This window comes from Pristiophorus japonicus, chromosome 5 (genome assembly GCF_044704955.1).
Source record: "Pristiophorus japonicus isolate sPriJap1 chromosome 5, sPriJap1.hap1, whole genome shotgun sequence".
Classification (NCBI taxonomy): domain Eukaryota; kingdom Metazoa; phylum Chordata; class Chondrichthyes; family Pristiophoridae; genus Pristiophorus; species Pristiophorus japonicus.
This window is the reverse complement of record NC_091981.1, coordinates 179,705,885-179,722,008: the sequence shown is the minus strand read 5'-3', so window position 1 is coordinate 179,722,008 and position 16,124 is coordinate 179,705,885. Positions and strand designations below refer to the sequence as shown.

General features: G+C 49.9%; 1 protein-coding gene across 1 annotated transcript in view; it reads left to right on the top strand.

Annotated features, from left to right (window-relative positions):
* Positions 1–16,124, top strand: part of LOC139264533 (band 4.1-like protein 4B) — a 457,521-nt gene that overhangs the window by 301,885 nt on the left and 139,512 nt on the right. The gene's annotated exons all lie outside the window — the stretch shown is intronic.

The following is a 16,124-nucleotide window of genomic DNA, read 5'->3' as shown; positions in this document are numbered from 1 at the left end:
GCCTCCCCCAACCTAAGTTCCTGACAACCCCAGCCCAAGCTTCTGACGCCCCCCCCGTCCCCCAGTCCAAGTTCATGCCTCCCCCGGCCAAGGTTCCTTACTTCTCCCCTCCAGGCCAAGTTCATGTCCCCCCAGCCTAAATTAATGCCTCCCCCAGCCGATGTTCCTTACCCCACCCACACAGCCCAAATTCCTAACCCCATCCCAGCCCAAGTTCCTGACCGTAACCCCCCCCGCCCCACCATAGATGGGGAATTATGTGTGGGTCACGGATTGTTAACAGGTTTATTGGGTATGAAGTGGGTGGGTTTCGTGACTTCCAGATTTCATCCACTCCAAAATGTCCCTTGTCACACATGCACCGAGCTTTCTGAGCAGTCAGATATGGGTGTTAAGGGGGTTGGAAGAACATGATTTATCTTCCCTGAGTTCCCTCTTTCCCCTCCGATCCCCTCTCCTGCTTCCCCTCTTTCTCCCCCAGTCTCTCTCTCCCTCCAGACTCTCTCCCCTTCCAGTCTCTCTCGCTCTCCCTCCTGTCTCTCTCTCCTCCCCCAGTCTCTTGCTCTCCTCCCCCCAGTCTCTCTCGCTCTCCCCCCGCCCCAGTCTCTCTCGCTCTCCCTCCCCCAGTCTCTCTCTCTTCCCCCCCCAGTCTCTCTCTCTCTTCCCCCCCCCCCCAGTCTCTCTCTCTTCCCCCCCCTAGTCTCTCTCTCTTTCCCCCCCCCCCAGTCTCTCTCTCTTCTCCCCCCCCTCCAGTCTCTCTCTCACTCTCCCCCCCCAGTCTCTCTCTCTCTCTCCCCCCCAGTCTCTCTCTCTCCCCCCCCGCAGTCTCTCTCTCTCCCCCCCAGTCTCTCTCTCACTCCCCCCCCCAGTCTCTCTCTCTCTCCCCCTCCCAGTCTCTCTCTCTCCACGCCCCCCCCCCCCCAGTCTCTCTCCACGCACCCCCCCAGACTCTCTCCTCCCCACCCAGTCTCTCTCCTCCCCCCCCAGTCTCTCTCCTCCCCCCCAGTCTCTCTTGTCCCCCCCAGTCTCTCTCCTCCCCCCCCCCCCCCCCAGTCTCTCTCCTCCCCCCGCCGGTCTCTCTCCTCTTCCCCCAGGCTCTCTCTCTCTCCCCCCCAGTCTCTCTCTCTCTACCCCCCAGTCTCTCTCTCTCTCTCCCCCCCCCAGTCTCTCTCTCTCCCCCCCCCCGCCAGTCTCTCTCTCTCCCCCCCCCCAGTCTCTCTCTCTCCCCCCCCCAGTCTCTCTCTCTTCCCCCCCCAGTCTCTCTCTCTCCCCCCCCCAGTCTCTCTCTCTCCACCCCCCCCCCAGTCTCTCTCTCTCTCCACCCCCCCAGTCTCTCTCTCTCTCCTCCCCCCCCCAGTCTCTCTCCTCTCCCCCCAGTCTCTCTCCTCTCCCCCCAGTCTCTCTCCTCTCTCCCCAGTCTCTCTCCTCTCCCCCCAGTCTCTCTCTCTCCCCCCCCCCAGTCTCTCTCTCTCCCCCCCCAGCCTCTCTCTCTCCCCCCCCAGCCTCTCTCTCTCCCCCCCAGCCTCTCTCTCTCCCCCCCAGTCTCTCTCTCCCCCCCAGTCTCTCTCTCTCCCACCCCCCAGTCTCTCTCTCTCCCCCCCCCCCCCAAGTCTCTCACCCCCCACAGTCTCTCTCTCTCCCCCCCCAGTCTCTCTCTCTCCCCCCCCAGTCTCTCTCCCCCCCCAGTCTCTCTCTCTCCCCCCCCAGACTCTCTCTCTCCCTCCCCCCCAGTCTCTCTCTCTCCCCCCCAGTCTCTCTCTCTCTCCCCCCCAGTCTCTCACTCTCACCCACCCAGTCTCTCTCTCTCTTTCCCCCCCTCCCAGTCTCTCTCTCTCCCCCCCAGTCTCTCTCCCCCCCAGTCTCTCTCCCCCCCAGTCTCTCTCCCCCCCAGTCTCTCTCCCCCCCAGTCTCTCTCCCCCCCAGTCTCTCTCCCCCCCAGTCTCTCTCCCCCCCAGTCTCTCTCCCCCCCAGTCTCTCTCCCCCCCAGTCTCTCTCCCCCCCAGTCTCTCTCTCCCCCAGTCTCTCTCTCCCCCAGTCTCTCTCTCCCCCAGTCTCTCTCTCCCCCAGTCTCTCTCTCCCCCAGTCTCTCTCTCCCCCAGTCTCTCTCTCCCCCAGTCTCTCTCCCCCCCAGTCTCTCACTGTCCCCCCCCCAGTCTCTCTCTCTTCCCCCCCCCCAGTCTCTCTCTCTTCCCCCCCCCCAGTCTCTCTCTCCCCCCCCCAGTCTCTCTCTCCCCCCCCAGTCTCTCTCTCTCCCCCCCCAGTCTCTCTCTCTCCCCCCCCAGTCTCTCTCTCTCCCCCCCCAGTCTCTCTCTCTCCCCCCCCAGTCTCTCTCTCTCCCCCCCCAGTCTCTCTCTCTCTCCCCCCCCAGTCTCTCTCTCTCTCCCCCCCCAGTCTCTCTCTCTCCCCCCCCAGACTCTCTCTCTCCCTCCCCCCCAGTCTCGCTCTCTCCCCCCCAGTCTCTCTCTCTCCCCCCCCCCAGTCTCTCACTCTCACCCACCCAGTCTCTCTCTCTCTTCCCCCCAGTCTCTCTCTCTCCCCCCCAGTCTCTCTCTCTCCCCCAGTCTCTCTCCTCCACCCCCCCCAGTCTCTCTCCTCCCCCCCCCAATCTCTCTCCTCCCCACCCTCCCAGTCTCGCACCTCCCAGTCTCCCTTCTCCCTTCCTCCCCACACAGTTTCTCCCTCTCTCCCCTCCCCCCCCCCACACACACACACACACAGTCTCCTTACCTCCCACAGTCATAGAATCATAGAAATTTACAGCGTGGAAGGAGGACATTTTGGCCAGACAGCCGACCAAGAGCTAAACAGCCTAATCCCACTTTCCAACTCTTGGTCCGTAACCCTATAGATTACAGCACTTTAAGTTCACATCCAAGTATTTTTCAAATGTGATGAGGCTTTCTCCCTTTACCACCCTTTCAGGCAGTGAGCTCCAGAACCCCACCACCCTCTGGGTAAAGAAATTGCCCCTCATACTCCTCTATAAATCCCCCCAATTACTTTAAATCTATGCCCCCTGGTTGTTGACCCCTCTGCCAAGGGGAACAGGTCCTTCCTATCCACTCTATCCAGGCCCCTCATAATTTTATACACCTCAATCAGGTCGTCTCTGTTCCAAAGAAAACAGATCCCGAATCTTCAAGCCCAAAATTCTCCAGTCCAAGCAACATTCTTGTAAATTTCTTCTGTATCCATTCCAGTGCAATCACATTTTTCCTGTAATGCAGTGACCAGAACTGCACGCAGTACTCCAGCTGCGGCCTAACCAATGTTTTATACAGTTCAAGCATAACCTCCCTGCTCTTGTATTCCATGACTCGACTAATAAAGGCAAGTATTCCATATGCCTTCTTAACCACCTTATCTACCTGACCTGCTACCTTCAGGGATCTGTGGACCTGCACTCCAAGGGCCCTTGGTTCCTCTACACTTTTCAGTGTATCCCCCCAGTCTCTCTCTCTCGCCCTCCCTCGCCAGTCTCTCTCTCTCTCTCTCCCAAATCTCTCTCTTACCCCGCTCCCCCAGTCTCTCTGTCTCTCTTCCACTACCTCTGATGTTTACTCTCTCAAAGAAAGTCGCGAAAATGTTCCAAATAATCAATAAACGAAAAGTAGGTCCAGCGGCAGCTCCATGCGGCTTGTGGCCCCACTTCTGACTTCCGGCTTCCTCGTATGTTGCACTGCGCGTACGTGACTGAATCAAGGGCCCATGCTCAAAAAGGGGGTGGAGTCCAATGCACACATGCGCAGAAGAACACAGAAAAATCTAGTGCAAATAGTCACTCTGAAAAAAAAAATCAGAAAGTAGAGTCACCCCATGCTCCTCCCACAACTCCCTGGCAGCTTTCTGGACAGCAAAGGGAAAGGTCCAAGAGACAGATTACTTGCTTGACCTCACATTTAGTGATTAATGCCATGGGTAGACCTCAAGAAAGTCTACTCCTCTTAATTTAAAGTTACTTAATTACAATGATCTGATTATTCAGCATTTGTTTGAGTACTAAATTCGTGCACTCCTATGTTATATACATTGCATAAATTTGAATTGTTGGATAATTCACATTTTTAATGCAAAAAAACTTAGAATTAGCAGGACAAATTCACTTATTACCAATAAGCAATCATAAACAGAATGGACAATGCAAAGGACAAAGATTAACAATGTGCTTTCTAATTTTCTTTTATTATTTGATTTTAGAAATGGGATTCAAGAGCTTCAGCATTTAATTTTTTCACACCAAGTACTATTCTGGAGATTTTCACCCTCTAATGTATCAGATTGCACCATTGACAAAATTAGCAAAATAGATTTATATTCCTTAACAAGTTTTCCAAACAACAGACCTGACATTTTCTGATTATTTCCATTAAAATGTTCACTTATTGTCCAAAGATATGTTGTGACTGACAATATTCATCTGGCCTCAAAGCTGTTTGCCCAAAGCATGAGATTCTAATCCTCTACATAAAACAAGTAAAAGTGCAGGGATACACTGAAGAGCACTGATTTAAATAATAGTTCTAAGATGGACACCACTGACGTTGTTGCAGTAAAATATTTCATACAACTATCAGACTAGAAGAGTGGAGACAAGTGACGAATCCATCTCTATAGACAAGATTGACCTCAATACTGCAAAAGTCAGCTCTCTTACAGAATGACACATTTTTTCTGTGAGGCATTGGATACAATAACTGAATTTTTATTAGACTTCATTTTTATCTCACAAAGCTCTTGCCCCTGGAGATGACAAGCAAGTTGTGCCTCAACACCACCTTTCTTGACCCCTCCACTGCCTCCGATTTGTCATGCTGCTTGTCTGACATCCAGTATTGGATAAGCAGACATTTCCTCCAATTAAATATTTGGAAGACCAAACCCACTGTCTTCGGTCCCCGCCACAAACTCCGTTCCCTAGCCACCGACTCCATCCCTCCCTGGCCACTGTCTAAGGCTGAACGCTGAGCTGAGCTCTGACTCCATATCCTCTCCATCACCAAGACCGTCTACTTCCACCTCGGTAACATTGCAGCTCATCTGCTGCTGAAACACTCATCGATGCCTTTGTTGCCTCTAGACTCGATTATTCCAATGCTCCCCTGGTTGGCCTCCCACCTTGCACCCTCCATAAACTTAAGCTCATCCCAAACTTTGCTGCCAGTATTCTAACTTGCACAAAGTTCCATTCATCTATCACCAGAACTGAGAGGTTAAACCTATCAGAAAAGATTGAACAAGCTAGGGCTCTTTTCTCTAGAAAAAAAAGACTGAGGTGTGACCTGATACAGATCTTCAGTACTATGAAAGGGTTTGATAGGGTAGACGTAGAGAAGATGTTTCCACTTGCAGGCCATAGAAATAAGATAGTCAATAATATATCCAATACAGAATTCAAGAGAAACTTCTTTACCTAGAGAGTGTTTAGAATATGGAACCCGCTGCCATATGGTATGGTTGAGGCAAATAACATAGATGCAGTTATGCATTTAAGGAGAAGCTAGATAAGCACATGAGGGAGAAAGGAATAGAAGGTTATGTTGATGGGGTTAGATAAAGAAGGGCGGAAGGAGGCTCGTGTGGCGCGTAAACATTGGTATGGACCTGATGGGCCAAATGGCTTGTTTCTGTGCTGTAAATACTTTGTTCCGTCAACACCTCGATTTTAAAATTCTCATCCTTGTTTTCAAATCCCTCCATGGGCTCACCCCTCCCTATCTCTGTATCTTTGTCCAGCCCTATAACCATCTGAGATCTTTGCGCTCCACCAGTTCTGGCCTCTTCTGTTTTTCCGATTTTCTCCACTTGGTTTTCATTTTCAATATTTTGGACTTGGAGCTCCAATTCGGCCAACTCCGGGTCCAGTGTCACTAGTGGTTTTGTTGTTGAAGTTGACTGCACAGTGTTGTCTTGGCCTTCATCTTCATGATCTTGAGTTTTTAGTTGGAAACAATTATCCAGTGTAAGCAGTTTAGCTACTTCCCGTCTCTTTTGTTCCTCACGTATCTGGTGCTCTTTCCTTTTTTTCACCTCTGTGTGTAGAATGCATCTCTAGAAAAATGGCATCTAGAGTCTGTTTACATTAAGTCAAGAGTAACATGCTCCTGAGCCCTCGCAGCTTCACTCCGTTCTTGCTACGTCACTTATGTCAATACTGTTTACCCTTACCTTTAATCCGTCCCTGTCGACCATATCCTCCACATCCAACTCTTGGTTCTACTTTTACCTATCCAATTGTAGCCAGAGCATCACCAACAATGGCTTCCCTTCCTGCTCTGCTCTGCACTGTTTCCTCTGGATCTATTCAATAACCTATCCTTGATCCTCTCTTCCTCATCTACATAAGGCCCCTGACAACATCATTCACAGACAGACAAGTCAGCTTCCACAAGTAAAAGCCCGTGGGATCCAGGGCGAAGTGGCAAGTTGGATCCAAAATTGGCTCAGAGGCAAGAAGCAAAGGGTAATGGTTGGTGGTTGTTTTTGTGACTGGAAAGCTGTTTCAAGTGCGGTTCTGCAAGGCTCAGTACTGGATCCCTTGCTTTTTGTGGTAGATATCAATGACTTGGACTTGAATGTTGGGAGTATGATTAAGAAGTTTGCAGATGACACTAAAATAGGCTGTGTGGTTATTAATGAAGAAGAAAGCTGCGGCTTGGAGGACGATATCAATGTACTGGTCAGGTGGGCGGAACAGTGGCAATTGGAATTCAATCTGGATAAGTGTGAGGTAATGCATTTGGGGAGGTCTAACAAGGCAAGGGGATACACATTAACTGGTACAACACTGAAAAGTGTAGAGGAACAAAGGGACCTTTAAGTGCATGTCCATGCATCCCTAAAGGTAGCAGCCAGGTAAATAAGGTGGTTTAGAAGGCACATTGGAATACTTGCCTTTATTAGTCAAGGTATGGAATACAAGAGCAAGGACGTTATGCTTGAACTGTATAAAACACTGGTTAGACTGCACCTGGAGTACTGTGTGCAAGACTGAAGATGCTGGGTCTATTTTCTTTGGAGCAGAGGAGGCTGAGGGGAGACCTGATTGAGGTGTATAAAATTATGTAGGGCCTGGATAGAGTGGATAGGAAGGACCTGTTTCCCTTGGCAGAGGAGGTCAACAACCAGGGGACATAGATTTAAAGTAATGGGGGAAGGTTTAGAGGAGATATGATGGTAAATTTCTTCACCCAGAGGGTAGTGGGGGTCTGGAACTCACTGTCTGAAAGGGTGGTAGAGGTAGAAACCCTCACCACATTTAAAAAATACTTGGATGTGCACTTAAATTGCTGTAACTACAGGGGTACTGACCAAGAGCTGGAAAGTGGGATTAGGCTGGATAGCTCCTGGTCAGCCAGCATGGACACGATGGGCCAAAATGGCCTCCTGCCATTCTGTAAATTTCTATGATTCTAAGTATGTCAAAGAATCGGGCTGGATTTTTGGCTTTGCTCATTTCGGGGTGGTAATGACGGCAGGGCGGTATAGTTTGCGTCCGGAAATATTTGTACCTCAGTCAGCAAAATTAGGCTGCTGGACCCTGAGTGTGGGGCGGAGCGCTAAGGGAGGCGTTGCACACCTCTCTTAGGGCACTAGGCCGGCTGAGCATGCGAAAATCCCGAGCTAAACAGCCGGCCTGGCAGCATTCTGAGAGAGGCCTGCGGAGAAAAACAAAACCTGAAAAAAAACATTCCTAATACATAGCCCACGCCACCACAATATAAATTGCCAAAAAAAATAAAAAACAATTACACTACCTGAGGTGGGCGTTACTTACCTCACTGCAGCTGGTATAGGTTGGACCGCCCATTTTCACAGGCGATCCCAGCAGGGTGCGTTACGGGTCGAGCGGGACTCAAAAACTGACCAGGGGCGTTGCACACCGGCTGGCCTTTTCTGGGTGGTATTGCTCCGCCGAGACCAGCCCCAAAAACCCCGGCGGATGCTGGAAGCTGGCTGCCCACCCGGAAGAGCTCACCGCTGCCATTGCCGCCCCTCCGAGGTGGACAGAACCGGAAGACCCAGCAAATAGAATGGTTACAGCACAGAAGGAGGCTTTTGGCCTGTTGAGCCCATGCCTGCTCTCTGCAAGAGCACTTGAGCTAGTTCCACTCCCTGCCCTTTCCCTGTCATCCTGCAATTTTTTTTCCTTCCGGTATTTATTTAATTCCCTTTTGTAAGCTACGATTCAGTCTGCCTCCACCACCCTTTCAGGCAGTGCATTCCAGATCCTAACCACTCGCTGCGTAAAAAAGATTTTCCTCATGACGCCTTTGGTTCTTTTGCCAATTGCCTTAAATCTGTGTTCTCTGGTTCTTTCCACCAATGGGAACAGTTTCTCTCCATCTACTCTGTCTAGACCCCTCAAGATTTTGAACATCTCTTATCAAATCTCCTCTCAATTTTCTCTGCTCTAAGGAAAACTGTTACGTCTTTAATAATCATGAATGACTCCATGAGGTCTAGTATTGTACTTGAGCTGTTGTGGCTTTAGTCCCATTTATTGTAACTCCAGAGTGAGGCACATGCATGTTGGGCAGCCTTTTATACTGGGCCCTGCACACCTATGAAGTTGACCCTCAGGTCTCCCACCGCAGTGCCCTCTGGTAGCACACCTTATGTGACTATACAGTTAGTATACATGGTCTACATACATGACATCACGTCCCCCCAAGTCTTTAATGCAAATTGACTCGTACATTGACGGTGACCTGGGCTTTGCTCTTCCTGGTTGACCATTGGAGGGTCACTTCTAGCTTGGGTGGGTTGGTAGTGAGATTTGTTGCCAGTGGAGGTCCCCGTGGTTTCTGCTTGCGAGTCCATGACTACTCCATTCTCCCCTCCCACACAGAGATCATGCTAATAGCTCGTTACATGCAAGTTGCAATCAAGTTCATCATATGGGTTTTACATTTACATCTTGGTACATTTGTTGGGTGAATTACAGTTGCGTTTCTTTTTGTGTGGTACATTTACATGATCAGTACAGGTATATCAGTACAGGTACACAAGGACAGTCTAGTTCCAGCATGACCAAATGAGATCCGTGGGTCTGTGGGCGAGTTGAGCTCATTTTGCTCGAGTTGCCAGAGCTCAGGGCTCTTGACGTTACTCCTAGTGTCGGGCAGGCCCAAAGACAGCTGATGTGTCTGTGACCTCCCTGTCCTTTTCATTTGCACAGTGTCGCTGCTGCTCCCTGCGAAGCGGTCTGAGTGAGTGAGCATTTCGTGTAAGCGACGGTGGAGCTGCCTCGTCTTGTCCAGCAATTCGCAGGGGACTGCTGACTCGCTTTCCTTGAGGGCACCGTTGTGAGCACTCTCTAGTTTGGGATCCTGGCTGGTCCAGGTCCCGTTCGGAGGAGCCGTTGCGGGTGACCCTTCACTCTTGGGCAATGCCGTGGTGGCGAGTGAGTTTGTGGGCTGCGCCTTTTCCACCCGGGTGGTGGGCGACGGTAGCCGACTGCGAGCATAGGCGCAGTTTACTGTTTCTGGCCCGTGACGGTTCATGCCATCGGGTGCTTGCAATGTTAAACCGATCTGAGGCAGGGTATCGCTACCAGCGCCTCTGCTCTCCGGGGATCGTTTGCTCTGTGGCTTGTCTACTTCTGTCAGCTGTGGTGACACTTTATGATACATCGTTCTGGTCCCGGGGACGCAGGCTACAGCATTGGGTAGCCCGCTGGACCTGTATACGACCGTTAGGTGTTCGCCCGCTACATTGGCTGATTGCAATTTGCACCCAACATCGCTCAACAACATTTTGCTCGTTACAGCTGGACTTTTACATTGGTTGCCAATTTCATGCAGTTCATTCAAAAATGGCGGGTTGCTGGCCTCCTTTAAAATGGCCTTACTACTTTTACCCCAATCGTCTTCCTTGCATAGAACCATGTGTCGTTGCTTCATTAGCACTGCACTTCGTGGTTTGGACGCCATCTTTTTTCTGTCCAAGATGTCGACTGCCGCGATCTTCTTTCCCAGGGATTCTGCCACTGAAGCTGGGAAGGCACCCTCGGATCCAATCTTCCTCCCCAGGAGTCCTGCCACTGAAACCGGGAAGGTGCGTTTGGTTCGTCTCGGCCAGATCATCTCCACACAGTCGTGATGAGCGGTCTGTGCCTCGGAGGCTGCGTAGATCTGCTCTCCGGTGCCTGGTCCAACCAAAGGTGGGGGCTTGCTCTGCCTCTGAGCACGGGGGGCGTCAATCGCTGGAGGGATGAAATCTTCCCAGTTCCAATGAATCTTCCCTATCCATCTTCTTCCAAGTAGCGTTGGTCCATCACCTGAAACAATCCACAATGGTAAATTGTGCACCACACCATCATGGGATACACTTACATCCGCACTACCAACAACTGATACCAGTTCCTTGGTGTAGGTGTGCAGCTTTGCCTGAACCGGGACCAGCTTGGGTCGTTCAGCTTGATCGTTCCATAGCTTCTCAAAGGCTTCCTGGCTCATTACTGACTGACTCACCCACGTGTCCACTTCCATGAAGACTAGAACGCCATTTATCTCGACTTCCATTATCACTGGAGGACAATCTGTGGTGCAGGTATACACTCCATACACTTCGTCCTGGGACTGAGCTGCCTCTCTAGCCATCTCCTTGTAATCCGCGCTGGATTCACAGTCATCTGCTGACTCCTCTTCCACGTGGTGAGTCACAGCTCTTTTGCACATTCGCTGGAGGTGGCCTTTTGTTCTGCGGCCTTTGCACTTAGTCTCTGAACCGACACTGATGAGCCCTGTGATTATCTCCGCAGTGCCAGCATAGTGCTACTCGACTTACGTCCCCTCCGCGGACTCTGAGTTAAAGGACTCGGGGGCCTGTACACTCCACCCTGGGCAGATTCACGTTCAACAGTTCTGCCTGTGAAAGGTGCCATTCTATTTACAGCACTTGCCGGGTTTGAGTCCTGAGAGTGAGTCATCATCTGCTTGGAGCTGCAACTTGAGGTCATGAACGCCTGGCTGATGCTGATGGCCTTCTGCAGAGTGACAGTGGTTTCGGCAGACAGTAGCCTGTGAAGAAGGGCCTCATGACCGATGCCAATTACGAAGACGCCCCGCAATGCATCGGCGAGGGATGCGCTGAATTCACACGGTCCTGCCAGCCTCCTGAGGTCGGCAACATACTTCGTGATTTCCTGGCCTTCGGGGCGGCGGTGTGTATAAAATCGATGCCTGGCCATGAGGATGCTCTCCTTCGGTTTGAATTGGTCCCGATTGAGCACTTTCAGCTCCTCGTATGACTTGGTCATTGTTTTCTCTGGTGCAAGCAAGTCCCTGACGAGGCCGTAGACTGCGGGCCCACAACTGGTCAACAGGATAGCTCTGCGCTTATCTGCCAGCGTGGCCGGATCATCGTCTACCAGGTCGTTTGCTACGAAATATTGGTCGAGCCGCTCCATAAAGGCTTCCCAATCTTCACCCTCTGAAAACTTTTCTAATGCACCAACGTTAGTTATTTTTGCGTGAAAGTTCGTAATTTCATCGCCAGTTGTTATGTCTTTAATACACTTATGAATGACTCCACGAGGTCTTGCATTGTACTTGAGCTGTTGTGACCCTAGTCCCATTTATTGTAACTCCAGAGTGAGGCACAAGCATGGTGGGCAGCCTTTTATACTGGGCCCTGCACACCTATGCAGATGATCCTCAGGTCTCCCACCGCAGTGTCCTCTGGTGGCATACCTTATGTGACTATACAGTTAGTATACATGGTCTACATACATGACAAAAACAACCCCAACTTCTCCAGTCTATCAAAATGTATCACTTCGTACTTTTCTGCGTTAAATTTCATCTGCCATGTGTCCACCCATTTCACCAGCCTGTCTATGACTTCTTGAAGTCTATCACTATCCTCCTCACTGTTCACTATACTTCCAAGTTTTGTGTCATCTACACATTTTGAAATTGTGCCCTGTACCCCCAATTCAAAATCATTAATATTTATCAAGGAAAGCAGTGGGGAACATCACTGTATACTTTCCTCCAGTCCGAAAAACAACTGATCACTGCTAATCTCTGTTTCCTGTCACTTAACCAATTTCATATCCATGCTGCCACTTTTATTCCATGGGTTTCAATTTTGCTGGAAAGCTTATTATGGACCAATTTATCAAACATCTTTTGGAAGTCCATATACATCACGTCAACCGTATTACCCTCATCAATCCTCTCTGTTGCCTCATCAAAAAACTCAATCAAGTTAAATAAACACGATTTGCCATTAACAAATCTGCACAGACTTTCCTTAATTAATCCATACTTGTCCAAGTGACTGTTAACTTTGTCCCTGATTATTGTTTTTAAAAGCTTCCCCACTACCGAGGTTAAACTGACTGGCCTGTAACTGCTGGGTTTATCCTTACTCCCTTTTGTGGACAATGGTGTAACATTTGCAATTCTCCAGTCTTCTGGCACCACCCCCGTATCTAAGGAGGATTGGAAGATTATGGCCAGTACCTCCGCGATTTCCTCCTTAATCTCCCTCAGCATTCTAGGATGCACCCCTCCGATCCTGGGGACTTACCAACTTTACGTACAGACAGCCTCTCTAGTACCTCCTCTTTATCAATTTTTATCTTATCCAGTATCTCCACGACCTCCTCTTTCACTATAATTTTGACAGCATCATTTTCCTTGGTGAAGACAGATGCAAAATACTCATTTAGTACCTCAGCCATGCCCTTTGCCTCCATGCATAGGTCTCCTTTTTGGTCATGAATTGGTCCCACCCCCTCCTCTTACTACCCGTTTATTATTCATATGCCTATAGAAGATTTTTGAATTTCCTTTTATGTTAGCTGCCAATCTATTCTCATGCTCTCTCTTTGCACCTCTTATTTTCTTTTTCACTTTCCCTCTGAACTTGTTGAAGACACCCACCAGCTCTCTCAACTGTTTTCAGACTGTTTGTCCAACATCCAGTCTTGGAAGAGCTGCATTTTCCTCCAGATAAACATTGGGAAGACCAAAGCTATTTTCTTAAGCCTCCAAACCATTGCCACCCATTCTATCCTCTGCCCTAGACATGATCTCAGGCTGAACCAAACTGTTCACAATCTTGGCATCCTATTTGAGCCAGGCTAAGCTTCCGACCCTCTCCATCACAAATACCATCTCCTTCAACTTCCATAACATTGCGGATCTCGGTTCTACCTCAGCCTATCTGATGCTGAAACCTTCATGCCGTTATCATCTCCAGAATCAATTGTTCCAATGCTCTCCTGGCTGGCCTCCCATCCTGTACCCTTTGCAAATTCTAGCTCATCCAAAACTCTGCTGCCCATATCTTATTTACACATGCTTAGCTATCACCCCTGTCCTTGCTGACCTACATTGGCCCCCAGTCCCTCAATGACTTCAATTAAAAATTTTCATGCTCCCTATTTAAATGCAGCTTGGCTTTCATTGTATGCGTGTTGCATATGTGTCCATGGGTTGCACACTGGAATCATCAACCATGTTGTCCGTGGATAGCCCTTGTCACCCAGTAGCCACTGTTTGGTTTGCTGCCATGGCTCAAATGCAATTTGCACAGTGGACTGCCACAGAAGGAAGGCATATGACTGTTACCAGGAAATCAGGTACTGATCTGCTTGATTCACTGCTTATGGTCACACACCAGCTGGCTGTTGAGGGAATAGAATCTCTTTCGATTCTGCTATAGGGCACAGTTGACATGCGGTGCTTGCAAAGCGATGTGTGTGCAGTCAGTGACACCATGAATCTTGGGGAAGCCTACAATCCGAGCGAAGCCGCATGCTTGCTTCGCCTGCTGCTCTCTGGTGAGAAAAAATGAAATGTAGTCTGTTCTCTTTGAATAGAGAGCCTCAGTGACTTGCTTTACTCAACAGTGGACAACAAACTGCGAGATGTTGCAAATAGCTCCAGCTCCAGCCTGGAAGGAGGCAGTAGTATTAAAGTTCTTCACCACGGCCACCTTCACAGCCACTGGCAATACGGTTCCTACCCTGCTCTGAGGTTGCAGTTGTGGCTGCAGCAGGTGGCAGATTTCAGTGAGGACATCCTTACTGAAGAGCAGACGCCCCACACACTGTTCCTCACTGAGGTTCAGGAGAAGAATTGCTCCCTTAACACCCTGGGCAGATATTCCTCCTGCTGAGAGCTCTTCTCTTCCTCCTCTTCCTGATCCTTCTTCTTCCAGCAGCTTGTTCTGCTCTGTGTGGCCTCTATTCATTCTCCAAGTCATGCTGTATTCCAAGGGGAATGCCTACTAGTGCACCAAAGTCTGGCAGCAAGTAGTTTGTGCAGAAGCCTTAAATCAGGAAAAAGTCCTTTAGCACCCTGTAGACCTTTGCAACTTGAAACAACTATAGAAAACACCAAACACTTGTAGAATCAGAACAAACAACCAGAAGAAATCAACCAGCAAATAACCTGTAAGTAGTTGATCCCTTTAGCATGTTCAGCTGTGTGAGGTTAAGAGAGGGCAAAATGGCCGTGCTTGCGTCAAATCAGCATTGCACGTGATGGACTTCATGATCTGACTGCTCTGCATACTGCTGGTGGGCATTAGGTGCGCACGCGGAGCTGTAAGGGCACTCGTTGCGCTCAAAAAACAGACGCTACGGTTCTGAATTTTGCGCCATATATCTTTAATCGAGCTTTGATCACCCCTATTAATATTTTGTTTTTGGCTCGGTGCCTGTGTTTTTCTGATTATGCCTGTGTGAAGCACCTTGGGAGGTTTTTCTAATTGAACATAATGATATAAATGCAAGTTGTGAATTCTGTCGCATCTGCTCTAGGACTTCATTCATTGTTCCCAGAGGGCTGGTCTGTCATGCATCTTCTTGTTTCTAGATCAGGAGAAGGCATTCGACAGAGCAAATCCTCCTGCAGACACACTGTATTCTGCTTGGAGCCATTCCTGAATCTACATCAAAGGATGTAAGGAGTGGCTGTATCCTGTCTGGATGGGAAGTTAGTGCTTTCGGCTTACACCAGTGACGTATTCCTCTTGATAGGAACATGTAAATTTCAATAGTTGTATTCAGCATGTAGCATTGTGGACCATGTGCTCTAGTTTAAACTGGTCCTTGACAGACTCCTTGCTGGTGGAGCTCTAGCTATTTGTCTGAATCATTGCTCACATATCTGGGCAAGTCTCTCCTCAGTCCTGAGTGGGTGAATTTGCCCTGCGCCCCGATTGGGGGCGGTAACCTTCTGTGTCCGGGACTTGGTTAGTGCCCGGCGCGGAATAGCCCTTGACACCCCTGAAAGGAAGCAGAGCACAATCTCCCGCGCTCCGCTTCCTTTGGGGATGGTAACTAGGACGCTACTGGGGCATGGAGTCAAGCGCTATGTGGATGCTCCACGTAGCAGTGTTGCGCTTCAATGCCCCTCCCATTCGCTTAAGGGGGAGGGCCACTGCGCACTCTACATGGCCTCAGATGGCCTCCACTGGACCACCAGGGCAGCGTGCGACTGGGCCAGCAGCCAGGCACCCAAGACAGAGTGCCGGGCTGCACGATGGTGGCCCAGACCACGCTAGGGCCGCCATCGTCAAGCCGACCCAAGAGTCGGGCGGCAAAAAAAGATGGAAGTCCCTGGCACTGGCAGCCCGTGGTGCTGGTGCCCTCCCCTTTCAGCACCGCCCCGAGAGTGGATGTCGGTTAACATCCGCTCGCGCCAGTCTCTTAGCTCACGGGACAATTTACCCCACGGGGTGGTAAGGGGTCGACGAGGGGTCGCCACACACAGCGATCATGTCATTGCCAGTTGCGCGGTGGCTCAGGGTACTAACCGTGGGATGGCAGCGCCTCCGCAAACTCCCGGGCAATTCCCTCTCCAGGCGAAAACTGTCTTGCGCCTTGTTAGTGTCCCTGGAGCTGCTAGAAGGGCTATAAAAAGGGGCAATTTCGCCCGCTGGGTCTTTAAAGGTTACGTAACTTGTAAGTAGAGCAAACAGTAACTTTTCCCAGAAAATTACTTTCTGGCTTTGGATCTTGAAAAGACACTTTTACATATTGATATTTTAATCAGCAACCTTTCTTTGCCGTCATCAGATGAACTTTAATTTCCCTAGCGTTGCATTTAAATGACTCGCCAGATGTTTTTTTTAGAAAAGTGGTCACCATTTTTAAACTTCTT